The 23,112-nt window shown below is 37.6% G+C and overlaps 1 protein-coding gene across 6 annotated transcripts in view; it reads right to left on the minus strand.

Annotated features, from left to right (window-relative positions):
- sash1a (SAM and SH3 domain containing 1a) overlaps positions 1-23,112 on the minus strand; it is a 234,059-nt gene that overhangs the window by 58,958 nt on the left and 151,989 nt on the right. The window contains exon 1 of one of the 6 annotated variants that reach the window (XM_084431971.1): positions 12,950-13,015. The exons of the other annotated variants lie outside the window; for them this stretch is intronic. The gene's annotated coding sequence lies outside the window, so the exon portion shown is untranslated. Of the gene's footprint in view, positions 1-12,949; positions 13,016-23,112 lie in introns of those variants that run through there. 6 annotated transcript variants of the gene reach the window in all.

Raw genomic sequence — 23,112 nt, forward strand, 5'->3', positions numbered from 1 at the left:
GGAAACAGAAATAATATTTCAGCCATGGGTTATGAACACTGAGTTCCACAGTGAGGTTGATTACTCACTGACAAAAACTCACTGGGACATGCTCCACAATGATAGATAGATAGATAGATAGATAGATAGATAGATAGATAGATAGATAGATAGATAGATAGATAGATAGATAGATAGATAGATAGATAGATAGATAGATAGATAGATAGATAGATAGATAGATAGATAGATAGATAGATAGATAGATAGATAGATATTTCTTATTCCTGGTCCTATTGCTTTCTTTATATGTTCATTCATGTTCAGAAGTCCAGTTTGCACTTGTAAGGAAACAGCTCCCCCTGGGGTCATGAATGCACACCCAGAGAAAACACACACACACACACACACACACACACACACACACACACACACACACACACACACACACACACACACACACACACACACACACACACACACACACACACACACACACACCGTGTTGAGAATGTGGTATATGTGTCATTTTCCCCATTTTTCACCAACAAAATCAACAACTTTAAACACAAAATGTCTTTACCAGGCTGACCATAAAATCTCTCTGAGTTTAAACAAGGGTTTTACTGGTTACAACCATCATTTAAAATAAAACAGACTCTACTCACATAAAACAAGACACAGTTGTTATTTCTAACAATTTCACAGACAGATTAAACTGGGGTCCTTAAGTTTGTGGTCAGGGAACATGAACACTCAAATATGGGCTGCTGCAATGAATTATTTGAGGTCAGACACACACACACACACACACATTTGCATTTGTGAAACTCATTGCCCTTGAGCCAGTAGAGGAGAATCTGTTTTATGAAACATAGTTTTGACTTTAATTTCTGATTGGATGAAGCTCATTCAAAGCCAGGGTAAAATGCAGATAAACAAACATCTCTGACCACACATTCTACCTGAGGGGGAACAGGTAACTATTACTGAATATGAAACTATGTATTTAACAATGATGTCTTTAATCAAGATGCTGTAACTGTCATTATATCAAATGAATGCTTTGCAGCATTTGCTTACTTGTGGTGACACAAACTGCCTCTCATATCTTAAGTTATATTACTTTTATCTCTAGCCTTTTCTTAAATAAAAAGCCTGAAAACTAAAACAACTTTAAATGAATGATCACTGCAACTAAACAAAATTAAAGGCAGGGTAGGTGATTTGTTTTTTTTGTTTTTTTTGTTATGCTGTTTGAAAGTCTCTTTACATCCTGATAGCAATCAATAAGTTAGAAATGTATTTATATGTATATATCATCTGTGGAAGGTGTAGAACCATAAAATGTTCGTCCATGCTTGCTCCGAGGGCAATAATACAGTGTCCTTCCTGCCTGTCAGCGTATGTATTTCCATACCTCCGCGAAGACGTCAGTCACAGATCACCGCAACCAAAACGGCAGCCACCTTTTACAGCTCCTCCTGAACCAAAACAACAAGCTTATGCTATTTTCATGCCATAACTACTGTAATTTGGAAGATATGGAAACCCGTGACGCCTCGGAGCGCCTCGTGACTCGAAATTATGCGTTTCAATGATAACACTATCAACGCCGAAATGAATCTGCAGCAGTCAGGTGGTACAGGTCAGTGGGTCTCATTCAATTATTTTGGTTTAGTATGCACAGAACTTCTCATGAACAATATCCACCTAATTCACAACACATTCGTACGCACATGAATATGTTCTTAACATAGTCCTGATGTTAGTTAATTTGGAGTATTCTAAATGAGCGGCCGCGTGCACAAGGTTAGTCATTTGCATAAAACACGCCCAAACCATCTCCATATATGGGCTTTCCGCACACGCTTTCCGCACAGCCTTTAATCACTCTCGTCAAGCTTGCCGCTGTTTGCATACGAGCTCTCGCCCGAACCTTGAGCAATGCCAAGTGTGCCATTCTCATCAGTTCTCACAATAAACACCTTTTATACAGACCCAGATTATAGACCTCTCATTTGCCAGATGTACATACGCGTATATCTGTGTTATTCAGAGAAACCTCGCAACTAAACATATAACACAGCTTTTCTTACTCTTAGTCTAACATTACACTATCACACTAAACTGATTTTGAATGTGTTGAAATGTATGTGTTAGTTTGTCTGTATGAGACTAGCAGTAAGCTAGATCAACATTAGAATAACATACAGATCATATTCTAACATTTTATCATTGTTGAACTATATAACATTGATTAGTTTTATGTAAATGTGCTCACCTGTTTAATAAAGTACATGTAGGAGCGGTCGAAGTCTCGGACGTGGAGCTCTCGTTAATATACTGTCTATGGGAGCTCTCGGCATCTCGAAAACACCGCGCTGATATTGATTCTCGTTTTAGTTCTTTTTTATCCAAAGTCTGCTTGCCATGGTCCATAATGTTTGAACGAAACAACAACAGCGTGCAAATAGACATTGCGAACTACACAGTTGTCCACGTCAGTCGCCTTGGTTACTATCAGAGGGCTCTGGTTGCTATGGCAGTACGAGCGGAAACCAGGGACAACGCGGATATGACGCCATTGACGGCGACAAAACGGAAATAAAGAAACGGGACGTGTCTTCGAATTAAATTACAAATTTCTCCTGGTTTGAAAGTTGTTGGAAACAGTCGGGATAATGTAAGTACACAACTAAAAAAAATATATAACATAGATATAGTGATTTTTGCTATTTTTAAAGCAAAAAAGTTACATATTGTGCCTTTAAGATGAACTTTAATTGTATTATTAATCATTTTATTATATCATTTTATACATGGATTATATAATACAATTAATGCAACATACTTCAATATAATAATAGTTCGTAATAATACGATAAACAATATAATAATAAACTTCGTAACACGATTATAAGGCCATACAGAGTAACTGCTTTTTACCTACGTGTGGTTTCAGTAGTTCCTATATTTTTTCCGCAAATTTAGAATACATTTTTTTTCAGAAATTGCTCTTAAAATCATTCGTAGATGTTTTGGTTCATTATTACTGTAATGTTATGTGCTTTGAGTCATGGGGTACTTTAACGCTGTCTCTCGTGTTTTTAAGAAGGTGTGGCTTTGGAGACACTCTGAAGGGAGGGTGGGATATTATGCTTTGAAAGCTAGCTTGACTAGACTCTGAGCTTGAGCTAGCTATTACTAGACTCTACACACACACACACACACACACACACACACACACACACACACACACACACACACACACACACACACACACACACACACACACACACACACACACACACACTCGTTCTAAAGATTGGGGTTTGTACCAACGATGCATTTATTTGATCGAAAAATAGTAAAAACTATACAATTGTGAAATATTACAATTTTAAATAACTGATTCCTATTTTAATATATATTTTAATTACTCCAATTGCAGTCTTCAGTGTCACATGATCCTTTATAAATCATTCTAATATGCTGATTTGGTGCTTAAGAAACATTTGTTATTACTATCAATGTTAAAACATGCTGCTTAATATTTTTGTGGAAAACTTGATACATATTTTTAGGATTATTAGATTAATAGAAAAATACAAAAACAGCATTTATTTTTTTAACAACGTAAAACAAAAAGTCCTTGCTGATACTTTTGCGCCCTGAATAGACGCAGAAGTATAATTTTTTTTTTAAAACTGACCCAAACTTTTGAACAGTAGTGTAAGTGTAAAAAAGTTGTTGATATGAGAAACACACATTACACTGGAGAGAATACAAAATCCTAAAATGATTCTCCTCCACTGCACTTTCCTGCTTTTGTGCTAGTTGGCATCATCAGAAAGCTCCTGCTTTATTTACTCAGGCAGACACCCTCTGAGCGTTTGATAATGCTTGGGGGAGAGACAGAGACGGGTTGGGCTTTGATTGCTTCTGGCTGCCTTTAAAAGCGTGCAGTGCAGGGCAGTTCAAGAGATCACAATCTATTCCACAATAAATCATCTGAACAGTGAGCCAGCCAAGATCAACTCAAGACCTTCCTTATTAACTCAGTGCCAATGCTGATGTCAACTATGGATCAATTATGTTAAAGGTGAAGTGTGTATTTTCTATATATAATAAATGCTTTCTCATATCTCAGTTTAATATGCTGAGACAACCAAGTAAACAATTTGTAGATTGATTTACCAGAACAGTCTCAACCAGTGAACTACCTGGTTGTCGAGTGATGGAAATCGGGCTGGGTTTAAGGAAAACTGTCTGGAAACGTATTTTTTAATATCTACAATATCACTGTTTCAGTAGTATTAGTTCAATCTATCAGGCATTTTAAGCTCTTAAAAAAGATACAATGTGACCTGGATTTCATGATGTGTAAAGTAAACAGTAGCCGGGCGGTGAAAGTGAACGTTGTATGTGTTTGGACTCCTGCTGCTGCGGGTAAGAAAAGAGGAAAACGAAAACAACTCTTTTAATGGGCTGTTTCAATCTCCGCTCCCAAAACACCTATTCCCCCTCAGGTAGTCTTCCTCTATTAATATACTACTGTGGTCAGACGCCAACAAACACACACACACACTGCAGCCCACTTAACTCGCCGCTGGGGGTGGAGGATGAAAGGGAAAATAGTATATAGGTACAACTCCGCTGGCACTGATCAGGATGGGCTTGACTTTATTGGCCCCATTATCCAGGTTTTTAATGTGGGACTGATTTTCATAAACACATCAAAATCAGCGGGAGCTTTCAGACACACAATTAGACTTGGCTGTTACAGCAGGCAGCAAAATAACAATCATTAGTCCACAGGGATGTAGATGCTGTGTCAACATATTTGCAGCTACATGTGGTCCCACCTTGTGTGTGTGTGTGTGTGGATAAGCAACAAAGTATCTGTCTCTTTACTGGAAAAATCTACGTATCATCAAAACACTTCTCTGCCAGATTACACAAAGTCTAAACTCCTTCAAATAAACGAACAATGTGTGTTATGTCTTCAAGGTCTTAGCAGAAAGAGCACATTTCAACATGTCTTTTATTTTGAGTCTCTCTGGCAGGACTAAAGAGGTCTGCTTGAGCTCGAAGTATTGTGGGTGTCCTTATTTTATCTTGTTTCAGTGTTTCCTGTATTGATTTATTTTTTATTTTTTACAAAACTGTCCTCACAGAAATACAGTGTGTCCAGTGTAATCTGATTCATGAGAAAATGACTCTTATGAACAGATTCTTTTAATGAATCATTTAAGACAAGAGCTCAGAAGGTACCAATTTGAATCGGGATGACAAATGACAAAAACTCACTGAATGCATCAGGAACGGTTACTAATCAACATCTAAATATCCATCTATCGTCCTATCTTTCAGTCTATGTATCTTTCTGTCTGTCTATGTATCTATTTGTCTGTATACCTGTCTGTCTGTTTATCTAAAGTATTTCTTGTAATAAATATAGTTTACTACACATCAGGCTCATGGAGAGATAGATGTTTTCTGTCCACACTGAGACAGCATTTTTATTAACGAAAACTAAGCTTTTTGAAAACGCTCTCCAAAGTGGATAAATTTGATAACGCCGTAGAGTGGGGACGGTGAAAATTGAGGTATCTGAAACCGATAAAGCATGTTTAGTCATGTGACGCATATTGTACTGATAGATATTCATGTTTATACCGTTATTGTGCCTGATATGGGCTATTCACTTTCACACAGTTGCTAAAATATGTTACTTTGCGCACTCTTCATATCACAGTCCTGCAAAGACGACAGAATTTACTCGCATTTGCTGTCCTGCGCCAAAACATGAGAGCAGTCGCGTTTTAGACCAAATATATAATGGTGAGTGAGTGCGACCAGGATGCATCATACAATGCCAGAAGAATTGCGTACAGTAAATAAATAACTTTATTATATCTTGTTCCGTCTCTATCATCTCAGTGAGATTTTATGAGGGTTTAAGCATGCGTGGACGAGAAACTTGCGGAAAACACTTGGAAATGCTGGTGTGGACAGAGCGTTTTGAAATGAATAAATGCCGTTTTTCAAATGTATCCGGATTAATGTAGTAGACGTAGCCTCAGTGTGTCTGTCAATCTATCTGTATGCACAGTTTTTGCCCATGCCATATATCTTGTAATAAATATAGTGTGTTGAACATTATAGATAGACAGAGCTAATGAGACCTGAAAACTAGCCCTATAACTAAATTGTACAGTTCAGGAAGGCAGGGCGATCAAAAACATGGCAGGCAGGCAGGGCGATCTCTGCTGGCATCACAGAGGCAGACAGATTCAGCATGGACCATTTAGAAAGCCAATTTTTCAGGTTTAATACACACACACACACCTGTGATGCATATTATAAACACATATGCAAAGAGTGTGGAAAAAAAATGGGAGTCCAGAATCAGAACTTAAGAATAAAATACATCTGCTAACAATACGATCCTGACATCACTAATGCTTTCCCGATCTCTTTATCCTTTTGTTTTTAAAAAATGCACATATATTTGGCTTATTCTGAAATTATTTTGTTTCGATATCTTTCTAATATCCAGTAGTTATGCTATAAAAAAAGCACTGCAACCGTTGAACTGACACTGCATGGTGTCCTCCATTGTATTTTTTATCATAAAATCTGTTGAAATAATTTGTGATAACCTGACACAACATATTACATTCTGTCCACCCCCATGGTTTGCCTGTGTAAGATGAAGGGATGTGTCTGTGTGTGTGTGTGCGCGTGTGTGTGTGTGTGTGTGTGTGTGTGTGTGTGTGTGTGGTGCTGGTACAGGGCTGTGTGCTTGACTGCCACTACATGACACTGTTGTTGTGGCATGAGCTCATTATTGAACAGCATTTCTGTCAGTGAACGAAACAAAAGACAGTCCTGTCTCTCTCATTCTACACACACATGCTCACTCATATGGGCAGCATCAGAGCATTAATGTGTGTGTGTGTGTGTGTGTGTGTGTGTGTGTGTGTGTGTGTGTGTGTGTGTGTGTGTGTGTGTGTGTGTGTGTGCGTAGTGAATGCTGTCAGTGTGTAAAAGGGTGGCCGGCAGGAGAATGGGAGTGTCACACTTCATTGTCTTCACACGCATGAACAAGAGCCGTGACTACACAGCACACATGCAACCAGTTTGTGATGTGATTGTATGAGTTCCTGAATATTAAAACACCACTTTCACACCATTTGGTAAAAACAATGCATAGATGTTATGTTGTGGTTCAAAATAAAAATATAAGTAAAAAAAAAATATAATAATAATAATCTTACCGACCCTAAACTTTTAAAGGTAGTATAATTAAACATATATACTTTTGTTTTCCCCCCACAAAACTCTTATGTAAGGCTTACAATTTGAAGTGCTTAATTTGTAAACAAAGAGATTATAGTATGTCCCCATCTAAGTATCTTAGTAAATGTATGTGTATGTGAAGAGAGAAAGAAATTGAGTGTTTCTTGTTCGGTGGGAGAGAGAAGCTTTAGTTCACTGAATAGAGTTTCAAAACTGTGTCATTCTCCAGATGTGTGGTGACCTCATTCAAACTTAACATCATGCTCAAACAGCAGGGAACCACACTGGCTTATAAACACACATCCTAGTGTGTGCTGTGTTGCTGGAATTCTTTGCTGGCATATTAGTGACTTTGTTATCTGCACTATTTTACAGTAAGAGTATCTTCTAGTGTTTGTCATTGGACTGTAAGCCAATCATCAATTCATTTCACATCAGTGATGTAAATGGCAGTTTCTGTTCTGCCATTAAATTGTGCATGTGAGGGTGTGTATGTGTGACTTCATTCAGACGTGCATAAGTAAAACATACAGTACAGTACAGCCGACGTTAGGTTTTAACATGTTAGGCCATCATATTCCAAAAACATTGTCAATTTTTCAATCTTGGTTATATCAAACACATACAGAAAGTGAAAACAGATACCCCTTGTATACTGTAAAAAATGATATAAGACAATATATGTTTTTGCATTGCTTTAACTCACCAAGTTAAGCAATTTGCAACTTTTTTACAAAGTTTGATAGATTCAACTAATTTTTAAAGTCAGTTTAATGTAATTTAAGTTGAAATTACTTAAACATCCAAATTGATTGTAGGCCTACTTAAAAAAAATATAGGATCAAAATACAATGCAAATACAATGTTTTCTGTTTTAATATTAGTTCAAATGTAATTTGTTCCTGTGATGGCAAAGCTGAATTTTCAGCATCATTACTTCAGTCTTCAGTGTCACATGATCCTTCAGAAATCATTCTAATATGCTGATATGCAGCTCAAGAAACATTTATTCTTATTATCAATGTTGAATACAGTTGTGCTGCTTAGTATTTTGTGGAAACCATAATATATTTTTTCAAATATTATTTGGTTAATAAAGAGTTCAGATGAACAGTTTAAAAAAAAAATAGAAATGTAACATTGTAAATGTCTTTAATGTCAATTTTGATCATTTTAATGCATCATTGCTGAGTAAAAATATTCATTTTAATCTAAAAAAAAATAATTGTGAACAACAGACAGACAGACAGACAGACAGACAGACAGACAGACAGACAGACAGACAGACAGACAGACAGACAGACAGACAGACAGACAGACAGACAGACAGACAGATAGACAGATAGATAGATAGATAGATAGATAGATAGATAGATAGATAGATAGATAGATAGATAGATAGATAGATAGATAGATAGATAGATAGATAGATAGATAGAGTGCTGGTCAGAATTATTTGCCCCCTTGGTAAATATGATCAAATCTAACCTTTTATTGAAGTAAATTAATTGAAAGTTCAAAATCACATTAAGAAATAAATGTTTTTCTCCAAAACACATTGGGAACAATTATTTGCCCACTCTGCTGTATCTTTAATGCTGTGGGCCTAATTTTCTGCCAGAGGTCCTGGACATCTTGTTCAGATACATGGCATCATGGATTCGATCAAATACCAACAGATAAAAAAATCAAAACCTGACAGCCTGTGCTATATAGAGATCTTATAATGGGCCATGTTTGGATCTTCCAACAGAACAGTGATCCAAAAACAAACATAAAAATCAAAACAAAAATGGGTCACTGAGCACAAAACCAAGCATCTGCAATGGCCATCCCAGTCCCTAGACCTGAACACTAAATGAGCGGCCAACATGGATCTGGGGATCTGAAGGATCTGGAGAGATTCTGTATGGAGGAATGGTCTCTGATCTCGTCAGGTGTTCTCCAAACTCATCAGGCATTATAGGAGAGCTGTTATCTTGGAAAAAAGAGGTTGCAAGAAGTATTTAATAAAGGGGGGAAAATAATTGTTCCCAACGTGTTTTGGAGAAAAACATTTATTTCATAATGTGATTTCCCCCCCACTTTCAATTCTTTTACTTCAATGAAAGGTTCGATTTTTGCTAATTTTTTGAATAAAATCTCAAAAGGATTAACAATGCAGATTTATTTTTTACAGCCATCTTTGATCATATTTACCAAGGGGGCAAATAATTCTGACCAGCACTGTAGATAGGACATTCTGTCCCAACAATGCAGGGAATCCCTGGACCACACACACTTTTCCCAAAAACAACATCCCTAAAATAATCCATAAATATGGTCCGCTCTGTGTGTGTGTGTGTGTGTGTGTCATGTCTACAGCAGAGGAGGATTGGAGGCTTGATTATACGTTGTCTGCCACTCCGGTATTATTGGAAATGACATCATCAGGCTGATGTTTTGGTTAAAACACAATATCTACAATGTATAATTACAAAAAAAAGTAAAGCTAAGAATATAACTACAGCAATGTGGGAAAATCACACAGGCACCCATGCAAGAGTTGCCAAGAGTGGCTGTCAGCAGGTTGCTATGTGGTTGCTAGGGTGTTCTGGGTAGTTGCTATTTCGCTTCTTGCCCAAGAAGAGTGCAGAGCGCAGCCCCAAGATATTCTAGATTCGACTCATGTCCTTTCAAAGTTTGTGTGTATGTGTAGCTGTTGTAGAGGAAATTGTAAGTCAATGATTTAGAAAAGTAATAGCACTCCTCTTCTCAAAAAGCCACACAATTTGAGGTATCTTTTAAGTCACAAACATAGTGGGATGTACTGAAATGCAATACTTAGGATTAGAGATTTGTCCAAATCCTTAACCATAAGTATGGGCAATAATAACAGTGATGCTTGCTTTAGCAAACCCCACTAATAAACATTCATGCACATGACTCTGACAGAGGACAAGCTGTCATCAAGCTGTGTACTTTACTCCAGCTTTGAAGACACAGACACAGGTAATCAGTAATACAAACACAGATACGCTGCTCCCTCAGGCCACGTGCACATGTCTCTGCATGCAGAACAATAAATCCCAACACATTCAAAAGAGGAGACTGCACAATGGACCAAAGCAGGGAACAGCCGGCGAGCAGGTACTGGCTCGTATCGTCATGGCAACACACAGCTCTGATCAGGAAGGGATACCAGTTATGATGATTTTACTGATGAAACTACCAGCAGTTAAAGCAAATCATTGTCACACTCTCTCTCACTTGATGTAGTTTGCGGAGTGTTTCTGACTTCTGCAAGCTATTTGATTCGTCTCTCCCTCCCAAAGTCTCTCCTTTCTATTTTAATCCTGAATTGATCCAGATGCTGTTGGACGTCTTCCAGACAGGAAGTCAAACACAAGAGGCTTTGTATATGTGTGTGTGTGTGTGTGTGTGTGTGTGTGTGTGTCTGAATGCTTGTTAGTGAAATTTTATTGTCGGTGCAAGAGCTGTCGTCACAACACAAACATAACTCATTGTCTAACTTCCTTTCCAGTTTGAATCCTAACTGCTGGGTAATCACGCGTGGCTATACATGGGTGTGTGTCCGTTCCTGTGCTCTGCCTTTGCTTCTGCTAGATGTTCCTGTGTGTCAACAGTGAAAATCAAATTCATATTTGTAAGGGTTCTTACTTGTGCAGCAAATGACACTATGGGCCCTATTTTAACGATCTGAAACGCAAGTATCAAGTGCGAAACGCAAGTAACTTTGTGGGCGGGTCTTGGGCGCTGTTGCTATTATACCGGCGGGATAAATGACTCTTGCGCCCGACGCAAATCTAAAATGGGTTGGTCTGAAGTAGCTTCATTATTCATAGGTGTGGTTTGGGCGTAACGTGAAATAAACCAATCAGAGCGACATCTCACATTCCCTTTAAGAGCAGGCGCGCTTGTTCCATGGCGGATTGCTATTATAACGGCGGATTTGCCAGGAGCACGCCAGGAGCGGTTCACAGCCGAGGAGGCCGACGTTCTCGTCAGGGCCGTAAAACACAGAGAAGTGACATTGTATGGGGATGGGAGAAACCCACCCAAATTAGCTTCGGTTAAACAGGAGTATAATAATTTGGGTAAATGTGTAAGCTAGATTTATGCCTTCATGGACACAACAATGATTTCCCTCGTGTGTTAATATTGTTCCTTGTAATAATGTATGGTTTTCTAAAAATGAGAACTGCTGCGTCTGTGTGTAGATGAGATAAGCAAAGTGTATGCGCGTTATGCACACGCTACATTGATTATGGCCAAGCATGCGCCCTTAAAATAGCGTATGAATAACATGCGCAATGCGCCACTGACTTTAGACTAGGTTTTTCCTGGTCAGTGGCGGAATTGTTTTCTAAACCTGCAAAATAGCACCAGGGAACGTTTGCGCCGGAACACGCCTCCTCTTTGCGCTGAACCGCCCCCGGGAGCGCAAGTTCATTTCCTAATTTACCGACGTGCGTCTGTGGAGGGAAAAGTCCGCTGTGCGCGGGTGCAAAATAGGAATGATACATGCGTCGGTGTACAAAGTCAATTGGGCTGGGTGCAAGATATAGGGCCCTATGTATCTTTTTCTGTCTGTGTATCTTGATCTGTTTGTGTTGTACTTTATGAACGGCTTTTGTTGCTTGTAACGAAATGAGATCACGATATGAATTAAGTTTCTTGTTTGTCAAACATCCATTCCTCATAATTCTTTTACTTTCATACATACACACTACTGTTCAAAAGTTTGGGGTCGGAAATATTATTTAACGGTTTGAAAGAAGTCTTTTATCCAAACCAATTTAATTTATTTTGAAATGTAATTTATTCAAATGATGACAAAGCTAAATCTTATTATTATCATCAGTGTCGAAAACAGTTTTTGATGAAAAATGTGGAATAGAACAGCATTTATTACAACTAGATTTTTGTTGTGAAAATGTCAAAGCCTTTCCTTTCAATGTAATGCATCTTTGCTGAATAAATGTATTTCTTTCTTTCTTTCAAAAATCGTATTGATGTCTGTATGCTTGCTATGTATTGAATATCCTACCAGCCAAAAAATAAAAAATAAAAACAAATTCAAGAATTGTTAAAAGAATGTTCCTGGTTAAAAATAAATAGACCTACCATATAATATTATTTTGTCCCGTAGTTTCTAAAAACAATGGAAATCCATGGGACAGTTTTAGTACATTTGCCCCATAGACTTTCATTGTAAGCATGTAACTGTCAACATTACTTTTTATTAATTACCAACTGAAGGATGAGAACAGAATTTGACATTTTCTGTGGTGATTGACAACATGCAACAGGTATTGTTCATAGAACTTGTCTTTGTATCTTCAATAAGAGACACAGCTAATGACAGAGTGAGAGATGGATCACACCACTACATCACTGAACTTCATTTTGCTGCACTGAATATAACTCACACTTAGACAAAATGCAAACAAACTGAAATACATTGTATAACAAGCGAGAGTAACACTCTCAAACTTTCTACGACTCTCTGTTGTTCGCCAAACTATGAATGTTAGCAGCCTACTATTATATTTGCCAGAGTGCTGCAACTCTACTTGAAAGTTAATCTCTTGAGAATATTCAAATATTAATATTAAACACAAACTGCAAACGTTTCCACTGGAGTTTTAGAAGGACTCACCGGTATAATTGAGATCCTTGCTGTAATGTCACTCAGAATAGACAGGTCTCCCTCCTTCTTTCTTTGTCTTTCTTTATTTCTTTTTCTGTTCTATCGCTCTCTAAACCTCCCTCCTCTTTTCCAAGTTCCCTCCTCCCTCAGTACAGCTTCCTCCACGCCTGCTCTCTCTCTCTCTCTCTCTCAGTACAGTGGGGAATATAGAACAATGCATGGCAGCAGAGGAGAGCTGGAATCAGGGTGACCATACATAAGCCACCACAGAATCATCCTCTCAGGTTATCAACATATCAGCACATACATAACAGTACTCAGCTGCAATGGGTCTTAAAGTTGTAACAATAAGTATGCACACACACACACACACACATCACATACAGACCGCAGCTGTGTTCCCAATGGAAAGAGCGCTGCAGCGAAACATCTCTGGCTGGAGTGGAGTGTAACTGGGTTCAGTTGGGCTAGTGCTGATTGGCTCCAGTGGGATGACTGGCGTTTCCTGTTACTGTTAACCACTGCCAGCATCCTCCCTCAAACTTTAGAACACAGCCCAAAGGCAAACACACACACACACACACACACACACACACACACACACACACACACACACACACACACACACACACACACACACACACACACACACACACACACATCTCTCTTTCTCTTTCTCACTGAAGAATTCTCATGTATACATGACCCACATACAGAGAAGGGTAATAGTAAGGGAAAGTATGATATTTCAAGCAGGAAAAACAGCAGTTGCTGAAGTGAGTCAATGAACAGTTTCTTCAATGTAAAATAATGAGTGAATGTGCTGTTAAAAAAATGAAATAAATAAACAAGAAAGACAAGATATTAATGAAATCTTTCAAATCATTTGGTTTACTTTTCTAAACAAGTTCACTTGGTGGATGCTCTAATGAGTAGAAAAATACCTTAGACTTACACTGAAGACCAGAATATCATAGATTCTTGGGGATGTGCTCTTTTTAACACTCCAGCAACTGAACTGTGTGTATGTTTATCGCACATACCCTCAGGTCATTGCTTGGTGGTTGCTACTATATATATAATTTAGATTTTTTTTTCTCCTCAAGTGCTCGGCCACCCACTGAGACACTGATTGATGGTTATTTTGAACATTTCAGATAATATGAGAGAATGACTACGTCTATCATACAATCTTGGTCCCATGCCATGAGTAAACCTATTTATTAGGAAATAACATAAAATGTATAAAATGAGATGAAATTATCCAATAATGATCCAATTGACAGAATCAAATAACTTTAATCGTATCTGCTTTCTATCAGCTTTTCTGAAGAACATTTGCCTCTCCTGGATGATTTGAAGAAGCTCCAGTAAACCAGCCAGAAAAAAAAAAAAAAAAAGTGAGCATTTTGTGTAATTGCAAGGAAAGAGAACAGTGGTTTTGAGTAATCCGGCCAAGAGAAAAGCTTGCTCTTTCAAGGAATGCTAAGAGTCATCCCATGAATTATGGGTAATAATAGCATTTCTATGCTCTAGTTTAGATTTAAACCTCTGTTCCAGTCTGGTATTAAGATGCTCTACATTCAGTCCTGGCTCCTCTATGTCTACAGATCCACACAGAAACAGCACAGAACAATACTAACATTAGCATCTAATCTGATTTAACAGAGCGCTGCTGTTGAACTATCAGTTGGACGATACACAGCTCGAGTCGTCGCAATAAGCTATAGTCCAAATCAATAAAAACTAAATGGGAATGGTGATAAATAACATTAATAATAACATTAATACCATACGACCAGTGAAAGAGGATATTCAGGCACAAAATCTACTTTGCTTTCTTAGTGGGGACATACAATAGATTTCTATTGTTTTATATTCTATGGTTTACTGGACGAACTGGTCGAATATTTTATATTTTATTTTATTTACTGGTCGAAAACGAATATTTTATTCTATATTGATTCTATGGTTTTACATATGGTATTATTTAATGGAGTTTTTTCCCCCCAACTAAGGCTGTCCTTAAATGTCCCCAAACTATTGCCAAGAACACACACAAATACACACTGAATCTCAAAGTGTATTCATTCGATACCCCTGTGTTTTCAGTCCTCATTTGAACAAAAGCTCTCATCAAATTTAAACAAGCTCTGTCCTCTGTCCTACTTACTGCAATTTATATGTAAATGAGTGTGTGTGTGTGTGTGCTTGATCGGAAGAATGTGGCTAGGTTAGGTTTGGCAAACTGGATGTGTGGTAATTGTGTTCATTCTGCAGTGTGTACCTAAGTGTCTATGTGAGGGATATGTAAACACTGATGTTAATGTATGCATGCGTGAGATCCCTGACTGCACCAACACAGTCCTCTCCACTCGTCTCTCTATAAAGACAAGCACTGATTGGCTTTTGTGTCTAACAGCAGGAGTAGTGCAGATGACTGAAAGATGGAGAGAGAGAGAGAGAGAGAGATCGAGAGAGAAAAATGTGGCACTAGGTGGCAGCAGAGTATTATGAAAATGAGGACACAAAGTTAAATGACTAACACATATATCCTCCTAACGTACCTTTGATCATGAATTCAAACCAGTACTCAAACATTTCCTAAAGCTGTTGTTTACCATACTGTCATATATATTATAAAGCAAATACACTAATACATAAACATTATGCCTGATGATGAACATAAAGAGGACAGAATTTATGGATCATTGGTTTAACAAATATATATAAAAAGTGACAAATGACTACCAATCAATATATCTGACTGCTGACATTTCACACAAACTTTGACCTCAGACAAAGTGTGACCTATCTAGGCATGACGTGACAAGTTTCCCCAGAGCAATTGGTTTGTTCACACTGAACACAAAACTGCTGTGTGAAAGTGACGATCACAGACAATAAGAAGATCGGATCGATGTTTACTGTAAGGTTATGAGCCGAGGAACAGGGTTTTGGACTAACACACTGGATTGAGATTTTCGGGTACAATGTTGCACAAACAGAAACCCAGTAAACGGTTGTTTTTGGTTAAGTAGGACAGGTTAGAGATTGTCTCACCTAATTAACAGTAATAAACAGTACCTAAAATATAATAATAATAATAATAAATAAATGTTAAATGACCATGTACTGTGTCAGCTACTCATGTGATCAATTCTTTGAGTTTGAACTGAATGCTTTCTATTCTCAGGCAGCGTTAGAGAGACAGAGCAAGACAAAGTGAGATAAAGTGAGAGAGAGACCGGGTAAGAAGTATTGCCATCTGTCTCAACCTGTCTGTGATTACCAGAAGCAGGCAGACAGGAGAGATCTCCAGAGGGATTGGACGATGGATAGAGGAAGAATTGCGAGGTAAAGGGTGAGAGTCAGGGGAAGAATAAAGGACTGCAATGAAGTGAGGGATGATTTAGAGAGGTGTGAGAGAGAGAGAGTCAGACTCTCCTGAGGATAAGCGTGGATGGTCTATCAGTCAGACTGGAGGAAGAGAGAGAAGGATCGTGAGAGAGAAGACATCAGTTAAACTTACATTTAAAGTCTCTGGCTCAACCCCAAGTGTATTAACTGGCCAATACAGTATGCAAGATTAATAAGATCCTCCTAAACCATTGTCCAGTCAAAATAGCATGCCAAAGATGTCCAGATGCCGAGTTCACGCTGAACGACTTTAGGCCCGATTTTCGCTCGCCGACTGGTTTTGGTGAGATATTTGGCATGCTAAATATCTGGACCTGTCGGCGATTCAAAATCTGTGTGAATGTGTTCTGACTGAAAACTACATCGGCGATGACCTACAGCCAATGAGAGAGCAAGAAACAGGACATCGGGATGTTCGGGGAGGAGTTATAAAACCAGAATATCAGTATTTTAATAGATATATTTACCAATATCAAACAGAAACAAAGCACAAACATTTGCTTGACCAGCAGCAACAGCAGCGCATTGCAAAATGATTTATTTACCCCCAACTCTCGTCGCAGAAACACAGTCCTTGCTCCCCTCGTCTCCCCAACCATTTCCTCCAGCATAATCGTTTTTTATTTTTTTCTCCTTTTCGCTGCAAATCAGCAATTTGGATCATTTTTACTAACAATTTCGGTCTCACGCACGCGTGATCTTGCGTTATTTCCTTATCACTTCTCGCGTGTTTGGTTGTGAAACGTAGTTTGCGGACCAGACAGAAGTGGTCAGCGATTCTTTCTTTTGTAAAGTCATGCCGTGTGAAACCTCCTGTCGCCGATCCATCGTGCAGTGTGAACACAGCAGCAACTGAATGTTACCCCGGATAGTCGTGCAGTGTGAAAAGAACAGTGACCCGACTTTGAAAATCGTGCCGTGTAAACTCGGCATTACTCTGTAAGCAGGAGTTTGTGACAGTTGTGCTTTAAATCTTCCAGTTATAGAAAAGACTGAATTTAAGACTGAAGCATGCAATGTTTTTATATTAAAACACACTACCGTTCAAAAGTTTGGGGTCAGTACGTTTTGTTAATACTTTTATTTATTGATACTTTTTATTCAGCAAGGATGCATTAAATTGATCAAAAATTACAGTTTTACAAAATATTTAAAATGTAACTGTTCTTTTGAACTTTTTTATTCATCTAAAAAAAAATCTGAAAAAAAATGCATAGAAAAAATATTAATTAGCACAATATTGATAAAAATAAATATTTCTACACCAAATCAGTGTATTAGAATAATTTCTGAAGGATGACACTGAAGACTCGAGTAATGATGCTGGAAACTCAGCTTTGCCATCAAAGAAATACATTTTAAAATGTCTTAAAATAGAAAAATTATTTTTAATAATAATATTTCACAATATTACTGTCTCTACTGTAGTTTTGATCAAATATTTGCAGCCTTGGTGAGCATAACATCTTTAAAAAAAAAAACTTTTGACCAGCGTAATATGTAACAATTGAGCTATACCATAAATAAACCATTTATATCAATGGCTTAACCAATGCTGTGCTGGTTTTCTGTTTGGCCGACCAATGAAAGGTGGAGGGGCGTGCCTGGGAAATCGGTTTCAAAACTCACTTTCTTATTATAAACTCAGTGACCTTTACAACTTGGAAAAAATGTGAAAGGCCCAAAATCTCTCAGAAAGACAGAAAGAGAAAAAGAATGAAAAGTGATTCCAGATTTTATAACATTTCTTCTAGAAATCAGAACTACAGTAGGCTATAATCAAACACACACACACACACACACACACACACACGCACACACACACAAATCTTATCTAGGTCCTTGAAAGTGACAGTTTTGTCAAAACCCAATTTCAGGTTGGATGATAAAAATAAATTCCATCAAATGAGTGTGGGAGTGTGTGTGTGTGTGTGTGTGTGTGTGTGTGTGTGTGTGTGTGTGTGTGTTAAGAGCGGCTCAGACTGTAATTGTAGGTGTTATAAAATATGGATGCCATTGTTCAGCGGTGGTGGTGTTCTCCATGAGTGATTTTAATTACAGATGGAGGGATAAACTGGCCTGAAAGACTGGACTCTAGTGCACGCACGCACACACACACACACACACACACACACACACACACACACTACTAGCCAACATGATGATAGATGACATGACATTAAAACGAGTCAGGGCTAAAGCCTCTTTCAGGGTGAAAAAAAAAATGAATGAAAAGGTAAGCCTTGGGTTAAGAAAAAAATAAAAGAAAACAATACCAATATAGAATTATTATAGTCTTCTCACTATATAAAGGCATGGGGGTGTGCGCATCTGGGGTTTCTCTACTAATTAATGAAAATCTTGTTCGTTTTGAAAATGTTTTTATAATAAAGCCTTAAGCAACTCAGTGGCCCAGAAATTCCAATTAATAGAGACTCTCTCTCCTTCTATTTTCCCCTTTACTGACAGACTTGCTGTTTTTCATTCAATGAGCAATGAAAACTACTACTACGAAGAAAACAGATTTACAGTTAATGTATAGGTCTATATTATTTTTACCCTCACATAAATACCACAAACACACACAGCCAAATATTTGTCATGATGTTAAAGAAATGCAACACACCTCAGTGAGACTCAACCTTTTTGTTGGCTCTCATCAGAAACTAAACTGAAAGCAGGGCCTTTATTAGATGTGTGACACTGGAGCCGAGCATGACAGCCCTGTCAGTGGTAAAACCATTAGGCTGACTGACAGCGAAATGAGACTATATTTCAGAAGCACTTCATTTAAATCAAGTGTAGTCTATGGTTCCCACAATGCTTTGCGTCAGCAATTCCTAATGTACAAGGATATTACCCATCATAATAACTGAAGCCTTAGTAGCCCAGGGAAAAGAGCAGATTCAGAAATGCAGAAAAAATATAATTTCTTCAGTTTCTTCACTACTTAACACAAAGTGGTGTTTATTAAAAGAGCATACGCAAGAGTTTATCTATTACTTATCATAGTCAGACATAAATGAAAACATTTTCATAAAACACAAGAAAAGGTGTCTGTGTTTTTGTGCCTGCCAGACACTCATAATGAGACCCTGAAGACACACACACACACACTTGTTTTTTGGCCATAATGAAATCCAGTGAACCTCTATGTTCCCATCATCATTGCAACTTACAAAGGTCAAATGCATTTCAGAACAAAATGATGCATTAAAATAGTTTAATCCAAGCTAAACTATCAATGTGGCTTAAATAGATGTATAGAATATCATAGATATCACACAAAACTATAAATTATTTATACTACCTTTTAAAAGTTTGAGGTCAGTAAGTGTTTTTTATTTTTTTATTTATCAAAACTGTTATTCAGCAAGGATCCATTAAATTGATCAAAAGTGACAGTAAATACTAGCCTGGCTAACGTCAGACCTCTTTCTCATTGAGACGTGGTCTGGGAACCACATGTTCATTTTCTCGTATTTGAGGCGTGGTTTACGAATGCCCAGAGCCGTTTATTGGGCGCTACGAATGTCTATCAAATGCGCCTGTACGTAGCTCATAGCCAATCATTTCAATTATACCAGATGACATATGTAGAGCGACAGAAATTCGACGAGGAAGAAGACGAAATAAACTTGCGTCCTAAACTACTTAGAACACTATCTAAGGCTGCATTGAAAGGTAACTTCGCGTCTGCTGCCATGTTGGATCCATAGATATAAACAAACTGCTTCGGTGTGTCGCATAGACGTCGTCATCGTCTTGCTGCTCCCTCCCCGTTCTGTGATTGGTCCCCTCGCTGAGGTGAAAATCTGGTCCATGGTATCCAGGCTGCCTAGCAGCGTGAATAAAGGCAGCATGGGGAAACCCAGGCTAAGTAAACACATTAATGTTACAAAATATTTCTAGTTCAAATAAATGATGTTAAAAAATCATCACGTTCCACAAAAAGCAGCAACTGTTTTCAACATTGATAATAATAAGAAATGTTTCTTGAGCAGCAAATCAGCCTATTGGATTGATTTCTGAAGGATCACGTGACACTGAAAACTGGAGTAATGATGCTGAAAATTCATCTTTACCATCACAGGAATAAATATAATTTTTAAATATATTAACAGGAATAAATTGCATTTTAAAATATATTAAAACAGAAACCCCCTTTTTTAAATTGTAATAATATTTCACAATATTACTGTTTTACTGTAGATTAAATAAGTGCATCCTAGCCGAGCACAAGAGACTTCTTTCAAAAACATTGAACAAATTCCAACCCCAAACTTTAGCATGTGCTGGAGGTGCTGGATCTGGCTTTCTCAAATTGTGCCCTGCTCTAACCCAGCTTCAGTACAACACAAACACCTGTAATGAGGAAATTAAGTAAAACCGGGATCCTCAAGTGACAGCCTATTAATGTAGCATTCACAAGCCCATTAATCTTGATTTAGAGAGGCAGACAGAAGTCACTGGCTCCCTGCTGACTACATTATGCTTGTTTCATGTCTGCCTGAGTGATTATTTTAAACACTGCATCCTGTAATAGTGTGACTGTAAGAAAGCGCATTGTAATGGCTCTTTTTGTGGACAGTGTCACAATGCTGAGCGTTTCAGATGGAAGATGAAGCTCTAAATCAAATGTACCACTAGAACAAATCAGTTCACATTTTTTATGCCTGCTTCCTTTATTGTTTCCAGACATGTGTACAAAGACACAAAAATACATGCACAGACATGCATTCACACAAGGCATATCCAAATGGGCCTTTCATGCTGTAATTCTGGGTTTAAAATCCAATCATCAGAGTGCATGGTGAAATATGTTAAATAGAGCTGGCATAAAATGAAAAAAAAAACATAAATAAATTTGATGCATCTGTACAACCAAATCAGTGACCACCGACTCAAAAACAACTTAAAGGGCAACAAATCACTATCATCAAAAAAAATTTAGGCATTATTCTTTGCAGTAGCAGTATGACATTCATGCTAATATATCATATTAAACATCACAAATAGCAAACACAATTTGCAGCAACAATAGGCTTCAATTATTACAGTGTTGGTATCCATGCATATTTGTGTGTCCATTCAGACTAACAATGAGGGACTGATTGGCATGAATTACCCACAATGCTTTTTCACAGCCAAAGCGGTTGCTCCTGTTATCACAAGCACCGTTTCATTAATTCTTAAACCCTTTTCTTTACTTCTGCCCTCATCGTCTCGCCTCCTCTTCAACCTCTTCAATCCTACAATATACTTACATATATAGTATACATCAACAAGCACTTAATATTTGTCATATTTTAGTCTTGCAAATTCAGATGATGCAACAAGTGAGCCTTTAAATGAGTGTGCCCTATCTGAACAAAGGGCAGATGTTCATTAACAATCACATAGACCTACATGTTATGGAATGCTATGTTTTCTATGGAATAGTTTAATATATTTATGTACCCTGTGGGGCATCTCATCATCTACTTTATACTAATTAAACCGTATATCTAATGTATAAGCTAATGGCATTTGAAAGTGCTCGTTTTCAGCTAGTTTAAGTAATTAGTCTTAGTTAGCACACGTCAGATCTTATAGATGTTTGACCTTCAGGCTATCAGAGCACATAATCGATGACTGAAACATCTGAATGTCTGTTAAAGGCTCACTAGGATTTGCATCTTAAAGGTATAGCGGAGGATTTTCTTTTTCCAGGTGGATCATCAAGACTATTGGTCCTCCTAAGTGTCAATCATTCTGGTGATATATGTTCGTCGTACGTGCACACGATTCACACGATGGCGTGAGCTCAAAACACAGGTTGGGCTTCCCACTGATGCCTCAGTCGCGAAGTTTCTACTTGACAGGTAAAGTTTGGAGAAATCCATTTAAAATCACTGCTAGTAAAAGTTAATGTAAGCTATGATTAGCTCGTGCATGCTCTCTCGTGCACACGTTTAATAGGCGTTCCCTCTCGGGAGCAGGGAAAATCCTCCGCTATACCTTTAATCAGCATGTTGTCTTGTTTTTCAGTAAGAATATCATATGCACATCATTCAAAGAAGAGAGATTCACTTAAGAAACAAAATTGCATATTATATTCATAATAATATATATTAATATGCATAATAAATATGAATGATATTACATTCACATGCATAATACATTGTATACAATATTTTCATAGAACATATCTTGAATTAATTTATTGTTCTTACTCCATTGAATTTATTCATTTATCTGAAAAGTTTACATAGCCTAATTATTTACAGATTTGCTTTGCAAGCAATGCTAATATATTTTTATTAGAAAGCAAAACTATTTTATTTTTATTTGCAGTGTGAAACAAGCTTTTCTCATACACAAATCTGTCTGCAATCAGTCTTTCTGAATAGGAAAAAAAACTGGTGTTTAATAATTTGTTTAGCATGAGCTTTCTTATTTACCAGGACAAGACACTGTTCTTTTCACAACCCCAAGGACAAAGTACAGAAGCCTTCTCGTGAGTGAGTTCATTATACCAAAACATCATCCATGCTACATGGCCTGTGTCAGGATTCCTCAGCAGATAATGAGATAAAACATATAAAAAGCGTGGTCGGTGTGAATCATCCTTAGTGAATAGTGGTGTTGAATCATTGACCACCTCATATATTTCTTTCAGTAACTTACAGTGCATGCATATGCTACCAAGAGGACAAAGATATTGCAACTCTTGTTATATTACAGATAGATACTCTCAGATATTGCTCTTG

Source organism: Rutilus rutilus, assembly GCF_951802725.1.
Source record: "Rutilus rutilus genome assembly, chromosome: 15".
In the NCBI taxonomy this organism is placed as follows: domain Eukaryota; kingdom Metazoa; phylum Chordata; class Actinopteri; order Cypriniformes; family Leuciscidae; genus Rutilus; species Rutilus rutilus.